The sequence below is a fragment of the Mytilus californianus genome, unplaced genomic scaffold (assembly GCF_021869535.1).
Source record: "Mytilus californianus isolate M0D057914Y unplaced genomic scaffold, xbMytCali1.0.p SCAF_6, whole genome shotgun sequence".
In the NCBI taxonomy this organism is placed as follows: domain Eukaryota; kingdom Metazoa; phylum Mollusca; class Bivalvia; order Mytilida; family Mytilidae; genus Mytilus; species Mytilus californianus.
In genome coordinates, this window is record NW_026262712.1 from 37,985,188 (window position 1) to 38,005,181 (window position 19,994).

The following is a 19,994-nucleotide window of genomic DNA, read 5'->3' on the forward strand; positions in this document are numbered from 1 at the left end:
ATGGGGTTTTATTCTTGAATTCTTGGGGTTCTTTAATATGGTGAGTTTAACCGTGTATTTAGTTTTTGGATTTTGGGCCCAGTTTTTAAATTGGTCCACATTGAGGTCCAAAGGGTCCAAAATTAAACTTAGTTTGATTTAAACAAAAATTGAATTCTTAGGGTTCTTTGATATGCTGAATCTAAACATGTATTTAGATTTTTGATTATGGGCCCAGTTTTCAAGTTGGTCCAAATCGGGGTCCAAAATTAAACTTTGTTTGATTTCAACAAAAATTGAATATATGGGGTTCTTTGATATGCTGAATCTAACCATGTATTTAGATTTTTGGGCCCCGTTATCAACTTTGTCCACATTGAGGTCAAAAGGGTCCAAAATTAAACTTTGTTTGATTTCATCAAAAATTGAATTCTTGGGGTTCTTTGATATGCTGAATCTAACCATGTATTTAGATTTTGGATATTGGACCATAATAGGTGAATGTCCAATTTAAAATTTTTAAGTTCTTAGACCACATTCATTCTGTGTCAGAAACCTATGCTGTGTCAAATATTTAATCACAATCCAAATGCAAAGCTGTATCAAGCTTGAATGTTGTGTCCATACTTGCCCCAACTGTTCAGGGTTCGACCGCTGCGGTCGTATCAAGCTGCGCCCTGCGGAGCATTTTATTTGCTTATATCTCATAAACTAAAGCTTTTAGAGCAAATCTGACAGGGGGTAAAATTGTTTAATTGGTCAAGATCTATCAGCCCTGAAATTTTCAGACGAATCAAACAACTCATTGTTGGGTTGCTGTCACTAAATTGGTAGTTTTAAGGAAATTTTGCAGTTTTTTGTTATTATCTTGAATATTATTATAGATAGATATAAACTGTTAACAGCAATAATGTTCAGCAAAGTAAGATCTACAAAAAAGTTTTTATGACCAAAATTGTCAATTGACCCCTTAAGGAGTTATTGCCCTTTAAAGACAATTTTACACAATTTGTTCATCAAGTTTGCTAACATTTAAAAATCTTCTCCTCTGAAACTACTTGGCCAAATACCTTCAAACATTGTTGGGTTGCTGTCACTAAATTGGTAGTTTTAAGGAAATTTTGCAGTTTTTATACGACCGCAAAAAAATTTTTGTGGTCGTATATTGGTATGATGTTGGCGGCGTCGTCGTCGTCGTCGGTGTCCTCCAAAGACACATTGGTTTTCGCACTCTAACTTTAGTTTAAGTGAATGGATCTTTATGAAATTTTACCACAAGGTTCAATACCACAAAAGGAAGGTTGGGATTGATTTTGGGGGTTATGGTACCAACAGTAAAGGAATTAGGGGCCAAAAAGGGGCCAAAAATAAGCATTTTTGTAACTTCCAGACATAACTTGTGTGTTAGTGTATGGATCTCTCTGACATTGTACCACAAGGTTCCATATCACTAAAGGAATGCTGGGATTGATTTTGGGGGTAATTGCCTCAAAATTTTAGGAATTAGGGGCCAAAAAAGGGGCAAAAAACAAGCATTTTTCTAGTTTCATGACAATAACTTGTGTGTAAGTGTATGGATCTTTCTGAAATTGTACTACAAGGTTCCATATCACAAAGGGAAAGCTGGGTTTGAGTTTGGGGGTAATTGCCCTAAACGTTTAGGAATTTGGGGCCAAAAAGGGGCCAAAAAACACATTTTTTTCTAGTTTCCAGACAATAACTTGTGTTCAAGTGTATGGATCTCTCTGAAATTGTACTGCAAGGTACCATACCACAAAGGGAAGGCTGGGATTGAGTTTGGGGGTGATGAATCATAATGGGGGTTCAAAAAATTTGGGGGGGGGGGATTTATTTTTTTTTCCTTTTTTTTCTTTTTTTCCTTTTTTGTTTCTTTTAAATTTTTCCATTTTAAGTTGGTTATTTCTGATTTATATTTAAAATCAAATAATAATGATATGGTAGGAGATACACACCAAACAGGATGTGTAAATTATTATATAATAAGTATTGTGCAATAGCAAGAAATTTTCAATTGCACAGTATTGCACAATAGCAAGAAATCTTCAATTGCACAGTATTGCGCAATAGCAAGAAATCTTCAATTGCACAGTATTGCGCAATAGCAAGAAATATCCAATAGCACAATATTGCGCAATAGCAAGAAATTATCAATTGTACAGTATTGCGCAATAGCAAGAAATATTTAATTGCACATGTACAGTATTGTGCAAAAGAAGATACTTCGTATAAATTGCTTATTTCTTGACTAATTTCAATGGGGTTTTATTCTTGAATTCTTGGGGTTCTTTAATATGCTGAATCTAACCGTGTATTTAGTTTTTGGATTTTGGGCCCCGTTTTTTGCTCACCTGGCCAGAAGGGCCAAGTGAGCTTTTCTTATAACTTGGCGTCTGTCGTCGTCGTCGTCCGGCGTCGTCTGTTAACTTTTACAAAAATCTTCTCCTCTGAAACTACTGGGTCAAATTTAACCAAACTTGGTCACAATCATCATTTGGGTATCTTGTTTAAAAAATGTGTCCGGTGATCCGGTCAACCAACCAAGATGGTCGCCATGGCTAAAAATAGAACATAGGGGTAAAATGTAGATTTAGGCTTATATCTCTGAAACCAAAGCATTTAGAGCTAATCTGACTTGGGTAAAATTGTTTATCAGGTCAAGATCTATCTGCCCTGAAATTTTCAGATGAATCGGAGAACCTGTTGTTGGGTTGCTGTCACTAAATTGGTAATTTTAAGGAAATTTTGCAGTTTTTGTCGAGCCTGCGACTTTTGTCGCAGAAAGCTCGACATAGGGATAGTGATCCGGCGGCGGCGGCGTCGGCGTTAGCTAACTTCTTAAAAGCTTTATATTTTAGAAGGTGGAAGGTCTGGATGCTTCATACTTTGTATATGGATGCCTCATGTTACGAAGTTTCCGTCAGTCACATGTCCAATGTCCTTGACCTCATTTTCATGGTTCAGTGACTACTTGAAAAAAAAGTTAACATTTTTTGTAATGTTAGATTCTCTCTTATTATAAGTAATAGGATAACTATATTTGGTATGTGCGTACCTTGCAAGGTCCTCATGCCCGTCAGACAGTTTTCACTTGACCTCGACCTCATTTCATGGATCAGTGAACAAGGTTAAGTTTTGGTGGTCAAGTCCATATCTCAGATACTATAAGCAATAGGTCTAGTATATTCGGTGTATGGAAGTACTGTAAGGTGTACATGTCCAACTGGCAGGTGTCATCTGACCTTGACCTCATTTTCATGGTTCAGTGGTTATAGTTAAGTTTTTGTGTTTTGGTCTGTTTTTCTTATACTGTATGCCATAGGTCTACTATATTTGGTGTATGGAATGATTGTAAGGTGTACATGTCTAGCGGGCAGGTGTCATTTGACCTTGACCTCATTTTCATGGTTCAGTGGTCAAAGTTAAGTTTTTGAGTTTTGGTCCGTTTCTAATACTATGTGCAATAGTTCAACTATATTTGGTATGTGCGTACCTTGCAAGGTCCTCATGCCCGTCAGACAGTTTTCACTTGACCTCGACCTCATTTCATGGATCAGTGAACAAGGTTAAGTTTTGGTGGTCAAGTCCATATCTCAGATACTATAAGCAATAGGTCTAGTATATTCGGTGTATGGAAGTACTGTAAGGTGTACATGTCCAACTGGCAGGTGTCATCTGACCTTGACCTCATTTTCATGGTTCAGTGGTTATAGTTAAGTTTTTGTGTTTTGGTCTGTTTTTCTTATACTGTATGCCATAGGTCTACTATATTTGGTGTATGGAATGATTGTAAGGTGTACATGTCTAGCGGGCAGGTGTCATTTGACCTTGACCTCATTTTCATGGTTCAGTGGTCAAAGTTAAGTTTTTGAGTTTTGGTCCGTTTCTAATACTATGTGCAATAGTTCAACTATATTTGGTATGTGCGTACCTTGCAAGGTCCTCATGCCCGTCAGACAGTTTTCACTTGACCTCGACCTCATTTCATGGATCAGTGAACAAGGTTAAGTTTTGGTGGTCAAGTCCATATCTCAGATACTATAAGCAATAGGTCTAGTATATTCGGTGTATGGAAGTACTGTAAGGTGTACATGTCCAACTGGCAGGTGTCATCTGACCTTGACCTCATTTTCATGGTTCAGTGGTTATAGTTAAGTTTTTGTGTTTTGTTCTGTTTTTCTTATACTGTATGCCATAGGTCTACTATATTTGGTGTATGGAATGATTGTAAGGTGTACATGTCTAGCGGGCAGGTGTCATCTGACCTTGACCTCATTTTCATGGTTCAGTGGTCAAAGTTAAGTTTTTGAGTTTTGGTCTTTTTTTCTAATACTATGTGCAATAGTTCAACTATATTTGGTATGTGCGTACCTTGCAAGGTCCTCATGCCCGTCAGACAGTTTTCACTTGACCTCGACCTCATTTCATGGATCAATGAACAAGGTTAAGTTTTGGTGGTCAAGTCCATATCTCAGATACTATAAGCAATAGGTCTAGTATATTCGGTGTATGGAAGGACTGTAAGGTGTACATGTCCAACTGGCAGGTGTCATCTGACCTTGACCTCATTTTCATGGTTCAGTGGTTATAGTTAAGTTTTTGTGTTTTGGTCTGTTTTTCTTATACTATATGCTATAGTTCAACTATATTTGGTGTATGGAAATATTTTATGATCTATTTGGCAGTCACGCAGGTTTTATTTGACCTTGACCTCATTTTCAAGGTTCATTGCTCAGTGTTAAGTTTTTGTGTTTTGGTCTGTTTTTCTTAAACTATAAACAATAGGTCAACTCTATTTGTTGTATGGAAGAATTGTTAGCTGTACATGCCTGCCTAGCATGGTTCATCTGACCTTGACCTCATTTTCATGGTTCATTGGTCAATGTTTAGTTTACTTGGTTAATGTTAAGTTTATGTGACAGTTGTAATAAAGCTTTATATTTAGGACTATCAACATAATATCAATGATTAGTAAAGAAGGCGAGACATTTCAGCGTGTGCACTCTTGTTGGTTATTATTTTGAATTTTATTATAGATAGAGATAAACTGTAACAGCAATAATGTTCAGCAAAGTAAGATCTACAAATAAGTTGTCATGACCAAAATTGTCAGTCAACCCCTTTAGGAGTTATTGCCCTTAATAGTCAATTTTTAACAATTTTTAGTAAATTTTTGTAATCTTTTACAAAAATCTTCTTCTCTGAAATTACTAAGACAAATTTAACCAAAGTGGCCATAATCATTATTAGGGTATCTAGTTTAAAAAATTTGTCTGATGACCCCGCCTTCCAACCATCATGGCTGACTTGGTTAAAAATAGAACATAGGGGTAAAATGCAGTTTTTATACGACCGCAAAAAAATTTTTGTGGTCGTATATTGGTATGACGTTGGTGTCGTCGTCGTCGTTGTCCGGCGTCGTCGTCCGAAGACGCATTAGTTTTCGCACTCTAACTTTAGTTTAAGTGAATGGATCTCTATGAAATTTTACCATAAGGTTCAATACAACAAAAGGAAGGTGGGGATTGATTTTGGGGGTTATGGTACCAACAGTTAAGGAATTAGGGGCCAAAAAGGGGCCAAAAATAAGCATTTTCTAGTTTCCAGACAATAACTGTGGAACGATATATGGAAATATTTTATGATCTATTTGGCAGTCGCGCAGGTTTTATTTGACCTTGACCTCATTTTCAAGGTTCATTGCTCAGTGTTAAGTTTTTGTGTTTTGGTCTGTTTTTCTTAAACTATAAACAATAGGTCAACTCTATTTGTTGTATGGAAGAATTGTTAGCTGTACATGCCTGCCTAGCATGGTTCATCTGACCTTGACCTCATTTTCATGGTTCATTGGTCAATGTTTAGTTTACTTGGTTAATGTTAAGTTTATGTGACAGTTGTAATAAAGCTTTATATTTAGGACTATCAACATAATATCAATGATTAGTAAAGAAGGCGAGACATTTCAGCGTGTGCACTCTTGTTGGTTATTATTTTGAATTTTATTATAGATAGAGATAAACTGTAACAGCAATAATGTTCAGCAAAGTAAGATCTACAAATAAGTTGTCATGACCAAAATTGTCAGTCAACCCCTTTAGGAGTTATTGCCCTTAATAGTCAATTTTTAACAATTTTTAGTAAATTTTTGTAATCTTTTACAAAAATCTTCTTCTCTGAAATTACTAAGACAAATTTAACCAAAGTGGCCATAATCATTATTAGGGTATATAGTTTAAAAAATTTGTCTGATGACCCCGCCTTCCAACCATCATGGCTGACTTGGTTAAAAATAGAACATAGGGGTAAAATGCAGTTTTTATACGACCGCAAAAAAATTTTTGTGGTCGTATATTGGTATGACGTTGGTGTCGTCGTCGTCGTTGTCCGGCGTCGTCGTCCGAAGACGCATTAGTTTTCGCACTCTAACTTTAGTTTAAGTGAATGGATCTCTATGAAATTTTACCATAAGGTTCAATACAACAAAAGGAAGGTGGGGATTGATTTTGGGGGTTATGGTACCAACAGTTAAGGAATTAGGGGCCAAAAAGGGGCCAAAAATAAGCATTTTCTAGTTTCCAGACAATAACTGTGGAACGATGTATGGATCTCTCTGAAATTATACTACAAGTTTTCATACCACAAAGGGATGGTTAGGATTTGCTTTGGGGGGTTATGGCTCAAACCGTTTAGGAATTAGGGGCAACAAAGGGGGAAAAACAAGGTTGTCCTGGTTAATGGACAAATACTTTAGTACAAAACATAATTTAAAGCAGTGTAAGGGAGATAAATCAAATACATCATTGAAATTATCTCCCTTACACTGCTTTTAAATTATGTATAAAGTAATGGTTAATGAACAATTAAGATAATTTAAAACAGTGTAAGGGAGGTAATCCAAATACAAAGTTTTGGTTACTTCCCTTACACTGCTTTTAAATTATGTTTAAAGAAATGCATATTTATAAAGGAAGACCAGTAAAAATATCTGCAAATGTTGCATCTTTTTTTTTTACAAAAAAATCCATATGAAAGATTTGACACTATATTTTAAATTCTATTATAAAATAGATTAAGTTAGCACTATGGTAAATTTAAATGGGTACTTATGGTTTGGGGGAAAAAGGGGGGGGGGGGGGGTAAAAAGAAATTGTGGGGGGTCAATTTTTTCTCATTTCAGATTTCAGAAATTAAAAAGAATTATTCTTCAAATATTATTTTTTTTTCAAATTTCAAATATTGAAAAATTTCAAGAAGTAATCTTTAATTGCACAGTATGGCGCATTAGATTTGTAAAATCTTTGACCACATTTATTTATTTGTTATGCCGAATCTAACCGTGTATTTAGATTTTTAATTTTGGATCCAGTTGTCAAATTGGTCTACATTAAGGTCCAAAGGGTCCAAAATGAAACTTTGTTTGATTTTAGCAAAAATTTAAAAATGGGGTTCTTTGATATGCTGAATCTTAACATGTATTTAGATTTTTGATTTTTGGCCCAGTTTTCAAGTTGGTCCAAATTGGGGTCCAAAATTAAACTTTGTTTGATTTCAACAAAAATTGAATATATGGGGTTCTTTGATATGCTGAATCTAACCATGTATTATGATTTTTTATTTGTGGACCCCGCTATCAAATTGGTTCATATTGAGGTCAAAAGGGTCCAAAATTAAACTTTGTTTGATTTCATCAAAAATTGAATTATTGGGGTTCTTTGATATGCCAAATCTAACAGTGTATTTAGATTTTTAATTTTGGGTCCCATTTTTTTAATTGGTCTACATTAAGGTCCAAAGGGTCCAAAATTAAACTTAGTTTGATTTTAACAAAAATTGAATTCTTGGGGTTCTTTGATATGCTGAATCTAAACATGTGTTTAGATTTTTGATTATGGGCCCAGTTTTCAAGTTGGTCCAAGTTGGGGTCCAAAATAAAACTTTGTTTGATTTCAACAAAAATTGAATTATTGGGGTTCTTTGATATTCCAAATCTAACCCTGTATTTAGATTTTTAATTTTGGGTCCCGTTTTTTAAATTGGTCTACATTAAGGTCCAAAGGGTCCAAAATTAAACTTAGTTTGATTTTAACAAAAATTGAATTTTTGGGGTTCTTTGATATGCTGAATCTATAAATGTGTTTAGATTTTTGATTATGGGCCCAGTTTTCAAGTTGGTCTAAGTTGGGGTCCAAAATTAAACTTTGTTTGATTTCAACAAAAATTGAATATATGGGGTTCTTTGATATGCTGAATCTAAACATGTATTTAGATTTTAGATTTTTGGCCCAGTTTTCAAGTTGGTCCAAACTGGGGTCCAAATTAAACTTTGTTTGATTTCAACAAAAAATGAATACATGGGGTTCTTTGATATGCTGAATCTTACCATGTATTTAGATTTTTTATCTATCTTTTTAGGGCCTGCTATCAAATTGGTTCATATTGAGGTCAAAAGGGTCCAAAATTAAACTTTGTTTGATTTCATCAAAAATTGAATTATTGGGGTTCTTTGATATGCCAAATCTAACCGTGTTTTTAGATTTTGAATTTTGGGTCCCGTTTTTTAAATTGGTCTACATTAAGGTCCAAAGGGTCCAAAATTAAAATTAGTTTGATTTTCACAAAAATTGAATTCTTGGGGTACTTTGATATGCTGAATCTAAACATGTGTTTAGATTTTTGATTATGGGACCAGTTTTCAAGTTTGTCCAAGTTGGGGTCCAAAATTAAACTTTGTTTGATTTCAACAAAAATTGAATATATGGGGTTCTTTGATATGCTGAATCTAACCATGTATTTTGATTTTGGACATTGGACCATAATAGGTAAATTAAAAAAATTGAAGTTCTTAGACCACATTCTTTCTGTGTCAGAAACCTATGCTGTGTCAAATATTTAATCACAATCCAAATTCAGAGCTGTATCAAGCTTGAATGTTGTGTCCATACTTGCCCCAACTGTTCAGGGTTCGACCTCTGCGGTCGTATCAAGCTGCGCCCAGCGAAGCATTTTATTGGTTTATATCTTTGAAACTAAAGCATTTAGAGCAAATCTGACAGGTGGCAAAAATGTTCATCAGATTTAGATTTATCTGCCCTGAAATTTTCAGACAAATCTGACAACCCGTTGTTGGGTTGCTGCCCCTGAGTTAGTAATTTTACAAAAATTTTGCGGTTTTTTGTTATTATCTTATATATCATTATAATATCTAATATCTAATACTATTAATTATGATTTTAACCTTATTTTACATGATTTCCAAAGCATCAGTAAATACAGGTGAGCGACACAGGCTCTTGAGAGCCTCTAGTTAAATTGGTCCACATTGAGGTCCAAAGGGTCCAAAATTAAACTTTGTTTGATTTCATCAAAAATTGAATTATTGGGGTTTTTTGATATGCCGAATCTAACCGTGTATTTAGATTCTTAATTTTTGGTTCCGTTTTCAAATTGGTCTACATTAAGGTCCAAAGGGTCCAAAATTAAAATTAGTTTGATTTTAACAAAAATTGAATTCTTAGGGCTCTTTGATATGCTGAATCTAAACATGTATTTAGATTTTTGATTATGGGCCCAGTTTTCAAATTGGTCCAAATCGGGGTCCAAAATTAAACTTTGTTTGATTTCAACAAAAATTGAATATATGGGGTTCTTTGATATGCTTAATCTAACCATGTATTTAGATTTTTGATTTTTAGGCCCCTTTATCAACTTTGTCCACATTGAGGTCAAAAGGGTCCAAAATTAAACTTTGTTTGATTTCATCAAAAATTGAATTCTTGGGGTTCTTTGATATGCTGAATCTAACCATGTATTTAGATTTTGGATATTGGACCATAATAGGTGAATGTCAAATTTAAAATTTTTAAGTTCTTAGACCACATTCATTCTGTGTCAGAAACCTATGCTGTGTCAAATATTTAATCACAATCCAAATGCAAAGCTGTATCAAGCTTGAATGTTGTGTCCATACTTGCCCCAACTGTTCAGGGTTCGACCTCTGCGGTCGTATCAAGCTGCGCCCTGCATTTTATTTGTTATTATCTTGAATATTATTATAGATAGATATAAACTGTAAACAGCAATAATGTTCAGCAAAGTAAGATCTACAGAAAAGTTAAATGACCAAATTTGTCAATTGACCCCTTAAGGAGTTATTGGCCTTTAAAGACAATTTTACGCAATGTGTTCATCAAGTTTGCTAACATTTAAAAATCTTCTCTTCTGAAACTATTGTGCCTAATACTTCTTAACTTTGAATGAATGTTCCTTTAGGAATCTAGTTTATGAATTGTATCCGAAATTTTGATCCATCAGCAAACATGGCCGCCATGGCTAAAAATAGAACATAGGGGTGAAATGCAGTTTTTGGCTTATATCTCAGAAACTAAAGCATTTAGAGCAAATCTGACATGGGGTTAGATGTTCAAAAGGTCAAGATCTATCAGCCCTGAAATTTCCAGACACACCTAACAACCCATTGTTGGGTTGCTGCCACTAAATTGGTAGTTTTAAGGAAATTTTGCAGTTTTTGGTTATTATCTTGAATATTATTGAAGATAAAGATAAACTGTAAACAGCAAAAATGTTCAGCAAAGTAAGATCTACAAAAAATTTCAATATGACCATAATTGTCAATTGACCCCTTAAGGAGTTATTGCCCTTTAAGGAGAATTTTACACAAGTTGTTTTATGTTTTTTAACTTTAAAAATCTTCTCAAATGAATCTAGTATAAATTTTGTATTTCATTTCCTTGTACCTCAAGAAACATATACACTATGGCTAAAATGGAACATATGGGTAAAAAGCAAAAATAATCATTGATGAAAGATTTAAGCAAAAAAAAATAACAGGTGAGCGATTCAGGCTCTTGAGAGCCTCTTGTTTTAAAGAAATTCTTTAGTAAATTGTTTGAAAAATATGTGCCAGTTTGTTTGTTTGTTATTTTGTATTAACTAATTTTCTGAATGCTATATATATAAAAAAAAATATTATTAAGTGAAATCCTTTAATTAGATAATAATCTATTTTTATTAAGGTATGTATTTCATTGCATAACATTGTGTAGATAAAAGTTGTTGACACTTTATAGATAAGTTACAAATCTATATTAGTTTGTGACAAATGAAAGAAAAAATATTTGGAACTATTAATTATATTTGATTATAATTCGAAAATAGATATACATTGTATTACATCATATCTAATTTTAGAGACCTATTATTCATATCCAATGTTAAGAGTGTTTTCCACACTTTTTCTCATCATGCTTGAAGATATTGATTGATATTGGTATATAGTTTTATCATGACAAGTTCCAGGTTGGGATTGATTTTGGGGGTTATGGTACCAACAGTTAAGGAATTAGGGGCCAAAAAGGGGCCAAAAATAAGCATTTTTGTAACTTTCAGACAATAACTTGTGTGTAAGTGTATGGATCTCTCTGACATTGTACCACAAGGTTCCATATCACAAAGGGAAGGCTGTAATTGATTTTGGGGGTAATTGCCTCAAAATTTTAGGAATTAGGGGCCAAAAAAGGGGCAAAAAACAAGCATTTTTCTAGTTTCATGACAATAACTTGTGTGTAAGTGTTTGGATATTTCTGAAATTGTACTACAAGGTTCCATATCACAAAGGGAAAGCTGGGTTTGAGTTTGGGGGTAATTGCCCGAAACGTTTAGGAATTGGGGGCCAAAAAGGGGCCAAATATAAGCATTTTTCTAGTTTCCAGACAATAACTTGTGTTCAAGTGTATGGATCTCTCTGAAATTGTACTGCAAGGTACCATACCACAAAGGGAAGGTTGGGATTGAGTTTGGGGGTGATGAATCATAAGGTGGTTCAAAAAATTGGGGGGGGGGGATTTTTTTTTTTTTTTTTTTTTCTTTTTATTCCTTTTTTTTTTCTTTTAAAATTTTCCATTTTAAGTTGGTTATTTCTGATTTATATTTAAAAGCAAATAATAATGATATGGTAGGAGATACACACCAAACAGGATGTGTAAATTATTATATAATAAGTATTGTGCAATAGCAAGAAATTTTCAATTGCACAGTATTGCACAATAGCAAGAAATCTTCAATTGCACAGTATTGCGCAATAGCAAGAAATCTTCAATTTAACAGTATTGCGCAATAGCAAGAAATATCCAATAGCACAATATTGCGCAATAGCAAGAAATTGTCAATTGTACAGTATTGCGCAATAGCAAGAAATATTCAATTGCACAGTATTGTGCAAAAGAAGATACTTCGTATAAATTGCTTATTTCTTGATCAATTTCAATGGGGTTTTATTCTTGAATTCTTGGGGTTCTTTAGTATGCTGAATCTAACCGTGTATTAAGTTTTTGGATTTTGGGCCCCGTTTTTAAATTGGTCCACATTGAGGTCCAAAGGGTCCAAAATTTAACTTTGTTTGATTTCATCAAAAATTGAATTATTGGGGTTCTTTGATATGCCGAATCTAACCGTGTATTTAGATTTTTAATTTTGGGTCCCGTTTTTTAAATTGGTCTACATTAAGGTCCAAAGGGTCCAAAATTAAACTTAGTTTGATTTTAACAAAAATTGAATTCTTAGGGTTCTTTGATATGCTGAATCTAAACATGTGTTTAGATTTTTGATTTTGGGCCCAGTTTTCAAGTTGGTCCAAGTTGGGGTCCAAAATTAAACTTTGTTTGATTTCAACAAAAATTGAATATATGGGGTTCTTTGATATGCTGAATCTAAACATGTATTTAGATTTTAGATTTTTGGCCCAGTTTTCAAGTTGGTCCAAATTGGGGTCCAAAATTAAACTTTGTTTGATTTCAACAAAAAATGAATATATGGGGTTCTTTGATATGCTGAATCTTACCATGTATTTAGATTTTTTATTTGTGGGCCCGCTATCAAATTGGTTCATATTGAGGTCAAAAGGGTCCACAATTAAACTTTGTTTGATTTCATCAAAAATTGAATTATTGGGGTTCTTTGATATGCCAAATCTAACCGTGTATTTAGATTTTTAATTTTGGGTCCTGTTTTTTAAATTGGTCTACATTAAGGTCCAAAGGGTCCAAAATTAAACTTAGTTTGATTTTAACAAAAATTGAATTTTTGGGGTTCTTTGATATGCTGAATCTAAACATGTGTTTAGATTTTTGATTATGGGACCAGTTTTCAAGTTGGTCCAAGTTGGGGTCCAAAATTAAACTTTGTTTGATTTCAACAAAAATTGAATATATGGGGTTCTTTGATATGCTGAATCTAAACATGTATTTAGATTTTAGATTTTTGGCCCAGTTTTCAAGTTGGTCCAAATTGGGGTCCAAAATTAAACTTTGTTTGATTTCAACAAAAATTGAATATATGGGGTTCTTTGATATGCTGAATCTTACCATGTATTTAGATTTTTTATTTGTGGGCCCGCTATCAAATTGGTTCATATTGAGGTCAAAAGGGTCTAAAATTAAACTTTGTTTGATTTCATCAAAAATTGAATTATTGGGGTTCTTTGATATGCCAAATCTAACCGTGTTTTTAGATTTTTTATTTTGGGTCCCGTTTTTTAAATTTGTCTACATTAAGGTCCAAAGGGTCCAAAATTAAACTTAGTTTGATTTTAACAAAAATTGAATTCTTCAGGTACTTTGATATGCTGAATCTAAACATGTGTTTAGATTTTTGATTATGGGACCAGTTTTCAAGTTTGTCCAAGTTGGGGTCCAAAATTAAACTTTGTTTGATTTCAACAAAAATTGAATATATGGGGTTCTTTGATATGCTGAATCTAACCATGTATTTTGATTTTGGACATTGGACCATAATAGGTAAATTAAAAAAATTGAAGTTCTTAGACCACATTCTTTCTGTGTCAGAAACCTATGCTGTGTCAAATATTTAATCACAATCCAAATTCAGAGCTGTATCAAGCTTGAATGTTGTGTCCATACTTGCCCCAACTGTTCAGGGTTCGACCTCTGCGGTCGTATCAAGCTGCGCCCAGCGAAGCATTTTATTAATTTTGGGTCCAGTTTTCAAATTGGTCTACATTAAGGTCCAAAGGGTCCAAAATTAAACTTTGTTTGATTTTAGCAAAAATTGAATATATGAGGTTCTTAGATATGCTGAATCTAAACATTTATTTAGATTTTTGATTTTTGGCCCAGTTTTCAAGTTGGTCCAAATTGGGGTCCAAAATTAAACTTTGTTTGATTTCAACAAAAATTGAATATATGGGGTTCTTTGATATGCTGAATCTAACCATGTATTTAGATTTTTTATTTGTGGACCCCGTTATCAAATTGGTTCATATTGAGGTCCAAAGGGTCCAAAATGAAACTTTGTTTGATTTTAACAAAAATTTAAAAATGGGGTTCTTTGATATGCTGAATCTTAACATGTATTTAGATTTTTGATTTTTGGCCCAGTTTTCAAGTTGGTCCAAATTGGGGTCCAAAATTAAACTTTGTTTGATTTCAACAAAAATTGAATATATGGGGTTCTTTGATATGCTGAATCTAACCATGTATTATGATTTTTTATTTGTGGACCCCGCTATCAAATTGGTTCATATTGAGGTCAAAAGGGTCCAAAATTAAACTTTGTTTGATTTCATCAAAAATTGAATTATTGGGGTTCTTTGATATGCCAAATCTAACAGTGTATTTAGATTTTTAATTTTGGGTCCCATTTTTTTAATTGGTCTACATTAAGGTCCAAAGGGTCCAAAATTAAACTTAGTTTGATTTTAACAAAAATTGAATTCTTGGGGTTCTTTGATATGCTGAATCTAAACATGTGTTTAGATTTTTGATTATGGGCCCAGTTTTCAAGTTGGTCCAAGTTGGGGTCCAAAATAAAACTTTGTTTGATTTCAACAAAAATTGAATTATTGGGGTTCTTTGATATTCCAAATCTAACCGTGTATTTAGATTTTTAATTTTGGGTCCCGTTTTTTAAATTGGTCTACATTAAGGTCCAAAGGGTCCAAAATTAAACTTAGTTTGATTTTAACAAAAATTGAATTTTTGGGGTTCTTTGATATGCTGAATCTATAAATGTGTTTAGATTTTTGATTATGGGCCCAGTTTTCAAGTTGGTCTAAGTTGGGGTCCAAAATTAAACTTTGTTTGATTTCAACAAAAATTGAATATATGGGGTTCTTTGATATGCTGAATCTAAACATGTATTTAGATTTTAGATTTTTGGCCCAGTTTTCAAGTTGGTCCAAACTGGGGTCCAAATCAAACTTTGTTTGATTTCAACAAAAAATGAATACATGGGGTTCTTTGATATGCTGAATCTTACCATGTATTTAGATTTTTTATCTATCTTTTTAGGGCCTGCTATCAAATTGGTTCATATTGAGGTCAAAAGGGTCCAAAATTAAACTTTGTTTGATTTCATCAAAAATTGAATTATTGGGGTTCTTTGATATGCCAAATCTAACCGTGTTTTTAGATTTTGAATTTTGGGTCCCGTTTTTTAAATTGGTCTACATTAAGGTCCAAAGGGTCCAAAATTAAAATTAGTTTGATTTTCACAAAAATTGAATTCTTGGGGTACTTTGATATGCTGAATCTAAACATGTGTTTAGATTTTTGATTATGGGACCAGTTTTCAAGTTTGTCCAAGTTGGGGTCCAAAATTAAACTTTGTTTGATTTCAACAAAAATTGAATATATGGGGTTCTTTGATATGCTGAATCTAACCATGTATTTTGATTTTGGACATTGGACCATAATAGGTAAATTAAAAAAATTGAAGTTCTTAGACCACATTCTTTCTGTGTCAGAAACCTATGCTGTGTCAAATATTTAATCACAATCCAAATTCAGAGCTGTATCAAGCTTGAATGTTGTGTCCATACTTGCCCCAACTGTTCAGGGTTCGACCTCTGCGGTCGTATCAAGCTGCGCCCAGCGAAGCATTTTATTGGTTTATATCTTTGAAACTAAAGCATTTAGAGCAAATCTGACAGGTGGCAAAAATGTTCATCAGATTTAGATTTATCTGCCCTGAAATTTTCAGACAAATCTGACAACCCGTTGTTGGGTTGCTGCCCCTGAGTTAGTAATTTTACAAAAATTTTGCGGTTTTTTGTTATTATCTTATATATCATTATAATATCTAATATCTAATACTATTAATTATGATTTTAACCTTATTTTACATGATTTCCAAAGCATCAGTAAATACAGGTGAGCGACACAGGCTCTTGAGAGCCTCTAGTTAAATTGGTCCACATTGAGGTCCAAAGGGTCCAAAATTAAACTTTGTTTGATTTCATCAAAAATTGAATTATTGGGGTTTTTTGATATGCTGAATCTAACCATGTATTTAGATTTTGGATATTGGACCATAATAGGTGAATGTCAAATTTAAAATTTTTAAGTTCTAAGACCACATTCATTCTGTGTCAGAAACCTATGCTGTGTCAAATATTTAATCACAATCCAATTGCAAAGCTGTATCAAGCTTGAATGTTGTGTCCATACTTGCCCCAACTGTTCAGGGTTCGACCTCTGCGGTCGTATCAAGCTGCGCCCTGCATTTTATTTGTTATTATCTTGAATATTATTATAGATAGATATAAACTGTAAACAGCAATAATGTTCAGCAAAGTAAGATCTACAGAAAAGTTAAATGACCAAATTTGTCAATTGACCCCTTAAGGAGTTATTGGCCTTTAAAGACAATTTTACGCAATGTGTTCATCAAGTTTGCTAACATTTAAAAATCTTCTCTTCTGAAACTATTGTGCCTAATACTTCTTAACTTTGAATGAATGTTCCTTTAGGAATCTAGTTTATGAATTGTATCCGAAATTTTGATCCATCAGCAAACATGGCCGCCATGGCTAAAAATAGAACATAGGGGTGAAATGCAGTTTTTGGCTTATATCTCAGAAACTAAAGCATTTAGAGCAAATCTGACATGGGGTTAGATGTTCAAAAGGTCAAGATCTATCAGCCCTGAAATTTCCAGACACACCTAACAACCCATTGTTGGGTTGCTGCCACTAAATTGGTAGTTTTAAGGAAATTTTGCAGTTTTTGGTTATTATCTTGAATATTATTGAAGATAAAGATAAACTGTAAACAGCAAAAATGTTCAGCAAAGTAAGATCTACAAAAAATTTCAATATGACCATAATTGTCAATTGACCCCTTAAGGAGTTATTGCCCTTTAAGGAGAATTTTACACAAGTTGTTTTATGTTTTTTAACTTTAAAAATCTTCTCAAATGAATCTAGTATAAATTTTGTATTTCATTTCCTTGTACCTCAAGAAACATATACACTATGGCTAAAATGGAACATATGGGTAAAAAGCAAAAATAATCATTGATGAAAGATTTAAGCAAAAAAAAATAACAGGTGAGCGATTCAGGCTCTTGAGAGCCTCTTGTTTTAAAGAAATTCTTTAGTAAATTGTTTGAAAAATATGTGCCAGTTTGTTTGTTTGTTATTTTGTATTAACTAATTTTCTGAATGCTATATATATAAAAAAAAATATTATTAAGTGAAATCCTTTAATTAGATAATAATCTATTTTTATTAAGGTATGTATTTCATTGCATAACATTGTGTAGATAAAAGTTGTTGACACTTTATAGATAAGTTACAAATCTATATTAGTTTGTGACAAATGAAAGAAAAAATATTTGGAACTATTAATTATATTTGATTATAATTCGAAAATAGATATACATTGTATTACATCATATCTAATTTTAGAGACCTATTATTCATATCCAATGTTAAGAGTGTTTTCCACACTTTTTCTCATCATGCTTGAAGATATTGATTGATATTGGTATATAGTTTTATCATGACAAGTTCCAGATCATGTTAAAATTTTTGTTTTGGTCTGATAATTTTCTGCATGTTATGGTCCTTGGACTTGAAAAATTCACTCATATAATCAGTTATTCACACTGTTTTTAGTCATGCTTAAATATAATGACTTGATATTTACTTTTTGTTTACATCATGACAAGTTATAGAACAAGTGAGCATTTTGTTCCAGTATAATGTAATTTTTACTCGGTAGGGGACTATGTATTGCCATGCAATACTCTCAGAATGCTTGTTGCCCTAAACGTTTAGGAATTTGGGGCCAAAAAGGGGCCTAAAAACAAGCATTTTTACAGTTTCCAGACAATAACTTGTGTTCAAGTGTATGGATCTCTCAGAAATTGTACTGCAAGGTACCATACCACAAAGGGAAGGCTGGGATTGAGTTTGATGAATCATAAGGGGGTTCAAAAAATTGGGGGGGGGGGGGATTTTTTTTCATTTTTTCATTTTTATACGACCGCAAACAAATTTTGTGGTCGTATATTGGTATAACGTCGGCGTCGTCGTCCAAAGACACATTGGTTTTCGCACTCTAACTTTAGTTTAAGTGAATGGATCTTTTTGAAATTTGACCATAAGGTTAAATACCACAAAAGGAAGGTTGGGATTGATTTTGGGGGTTATAGTACCAACAGTTAAGGAATTAGGGGCCAAAAATAAGCATTTTCTAGTTTCCAGACAATAACTGTGGAACGGTGTATGGATCTCTCTGAAATTATACTACAAGTTTCCATACCACAAAGGGATGGTTAGGATTTGCTTTGGGGGGTTATGGCTCAAACCGTTTAGGAATTAGGGGCAACAAAGGGGGAAAAACAAAGGTTGTCCTGGTTAATGGACAAATACTTTAGTACAAAACATAATTTAAAGCAGTGTAAGGGAGATAAATCAAATACATCATTGAAATTATCTCCCTTACACTGCTTTTAAATTATGTATAAAGTAATGGTTAATGAACAATAAAGATAATTTAAAACAGTGTAAGGGAGGTAATCCAAATACAACGTTTTGGTTACTTCCCTTACACTGCTTTTAAATTATGTTTAAAGAAATGCATATTTATAAAGGAAGACCAGTAAAAATATCTGCAAATGTTGCATCTTTTTTTTTTACAAAAAAATCCATATGAAAGATTTGACACTATATTTTTAATTCTATTATAAAATAGATTAAGTTAGCACTATGGTAAATTTAAATGGGTAATTATGGTTGCCAACTCCATTGGAAATTTGAATTGAGATTATGACCATATCTTGAGGGAAAGAATTTTTTTGGGGAAAAAAAGGGGGGGGGAATAAAAAGAAATTGTGGGGGGTCAATTTTTTCTCATTTCAGATTTCAGAAATTAAAAAGAATTATTCTTCAAATATTATTTTTTTTTCAAATTTCAAATATTGAAAAATTTCAAGAAGTAATCTTTAATTGCACAGTATGGCGCATTAGATTTGTAAAATCTTTGATCACATTTATTTATTTGTTATGCCGAATCTAACAGTGTATTTAGATTTTTATACGACCGCAAAAATTAAAAATTTTTTGGTCGTATATTGGTATGACGTTGGCGTCGTCCGAAGACACATTGGTTTTCGCACTCTAACTTTAGTTTAAGTTAAGGGATCTCCATGAAATTTCACCATAAGGTTCAATACCACGAAAGGAAGGTTGGGATTGATTTTGGGGGTTATGGTACCAACAGTTAAGGAATTAGGGGCCAAAAAGGGGCCAAAAATAAGCATTTTTGTAACTTTCAGACAATAACTTGTGTGTAAGTGTATGGATCTCTCTGACATTGTACCACAAGGTTCCATATCACAAAGGGAAGGCTGTAATTGATTTTGGGGGTAATTGCCTCAAAATTTTAGGAATTAGGGGCCAAAAAAGGGGCAAAAAACAAGCATTTTTCTAGTTTCATGACAATAACTTGTGTGTAAGTGTTTGGATATTTCTGAAATTGTACTACAAGGTTCCATATCACAAAGGGAAAGCTGGGTTTGAGTTTGGGGGTAATTGCCCGAAACGTTTAGGAATTGGGGGCCAAAAAGGGGCCAAATATAAGCATTTTTCTAGTTTCCAGACAATAACTTGTGTTCAAGTGTATGGATCTCTCTGAAATTGTACTGCAAGGTACCATACCACAAAGGGAAGGTTGGGA

General features: G+C 33.2%; 1 protein-coding gene and 1 long non-coding RNA gene across 4 annotated transcripts in view; both read left to right on the plus strand.

The window, feature by feature from the left end:
• Positions 1-19,994, plus strand: part of LOC127705427 (uncharacterized protein KIAA2026-like) — an 81,592-nt gene that overhangs the window by 32,931 nt on the left and 28,667 nt on the right. The gene's annotated exons all lie outside the window — the stretch shown is intronic.
• LOC127705431 (uncharacterized) overlaps positions 1-19,994 on the plus strand; it is a 31,649-nt gene that overhangs the window by 7,794 nt on the left and 3,861 nt on the right. Inside the window, exons 2-3 of one of the 3 annotated variants that reach the window (XR_007983875.1) lie at positions 11,314-14,297; positions 15,350-15,727. This is a non-coding gene — a long non-coding RNA (uncharacterized LOC127705431). Of the gene's footprint in view, positions 1-11,313; positions 14,298-14,558; positions 15,253-15,349; positions 15,787-19,994 lie in introns of those variants that run through there. The other 2 variants (XR_007983874.1, XR_007983876.1) reach the window with 2 other exon arrangements.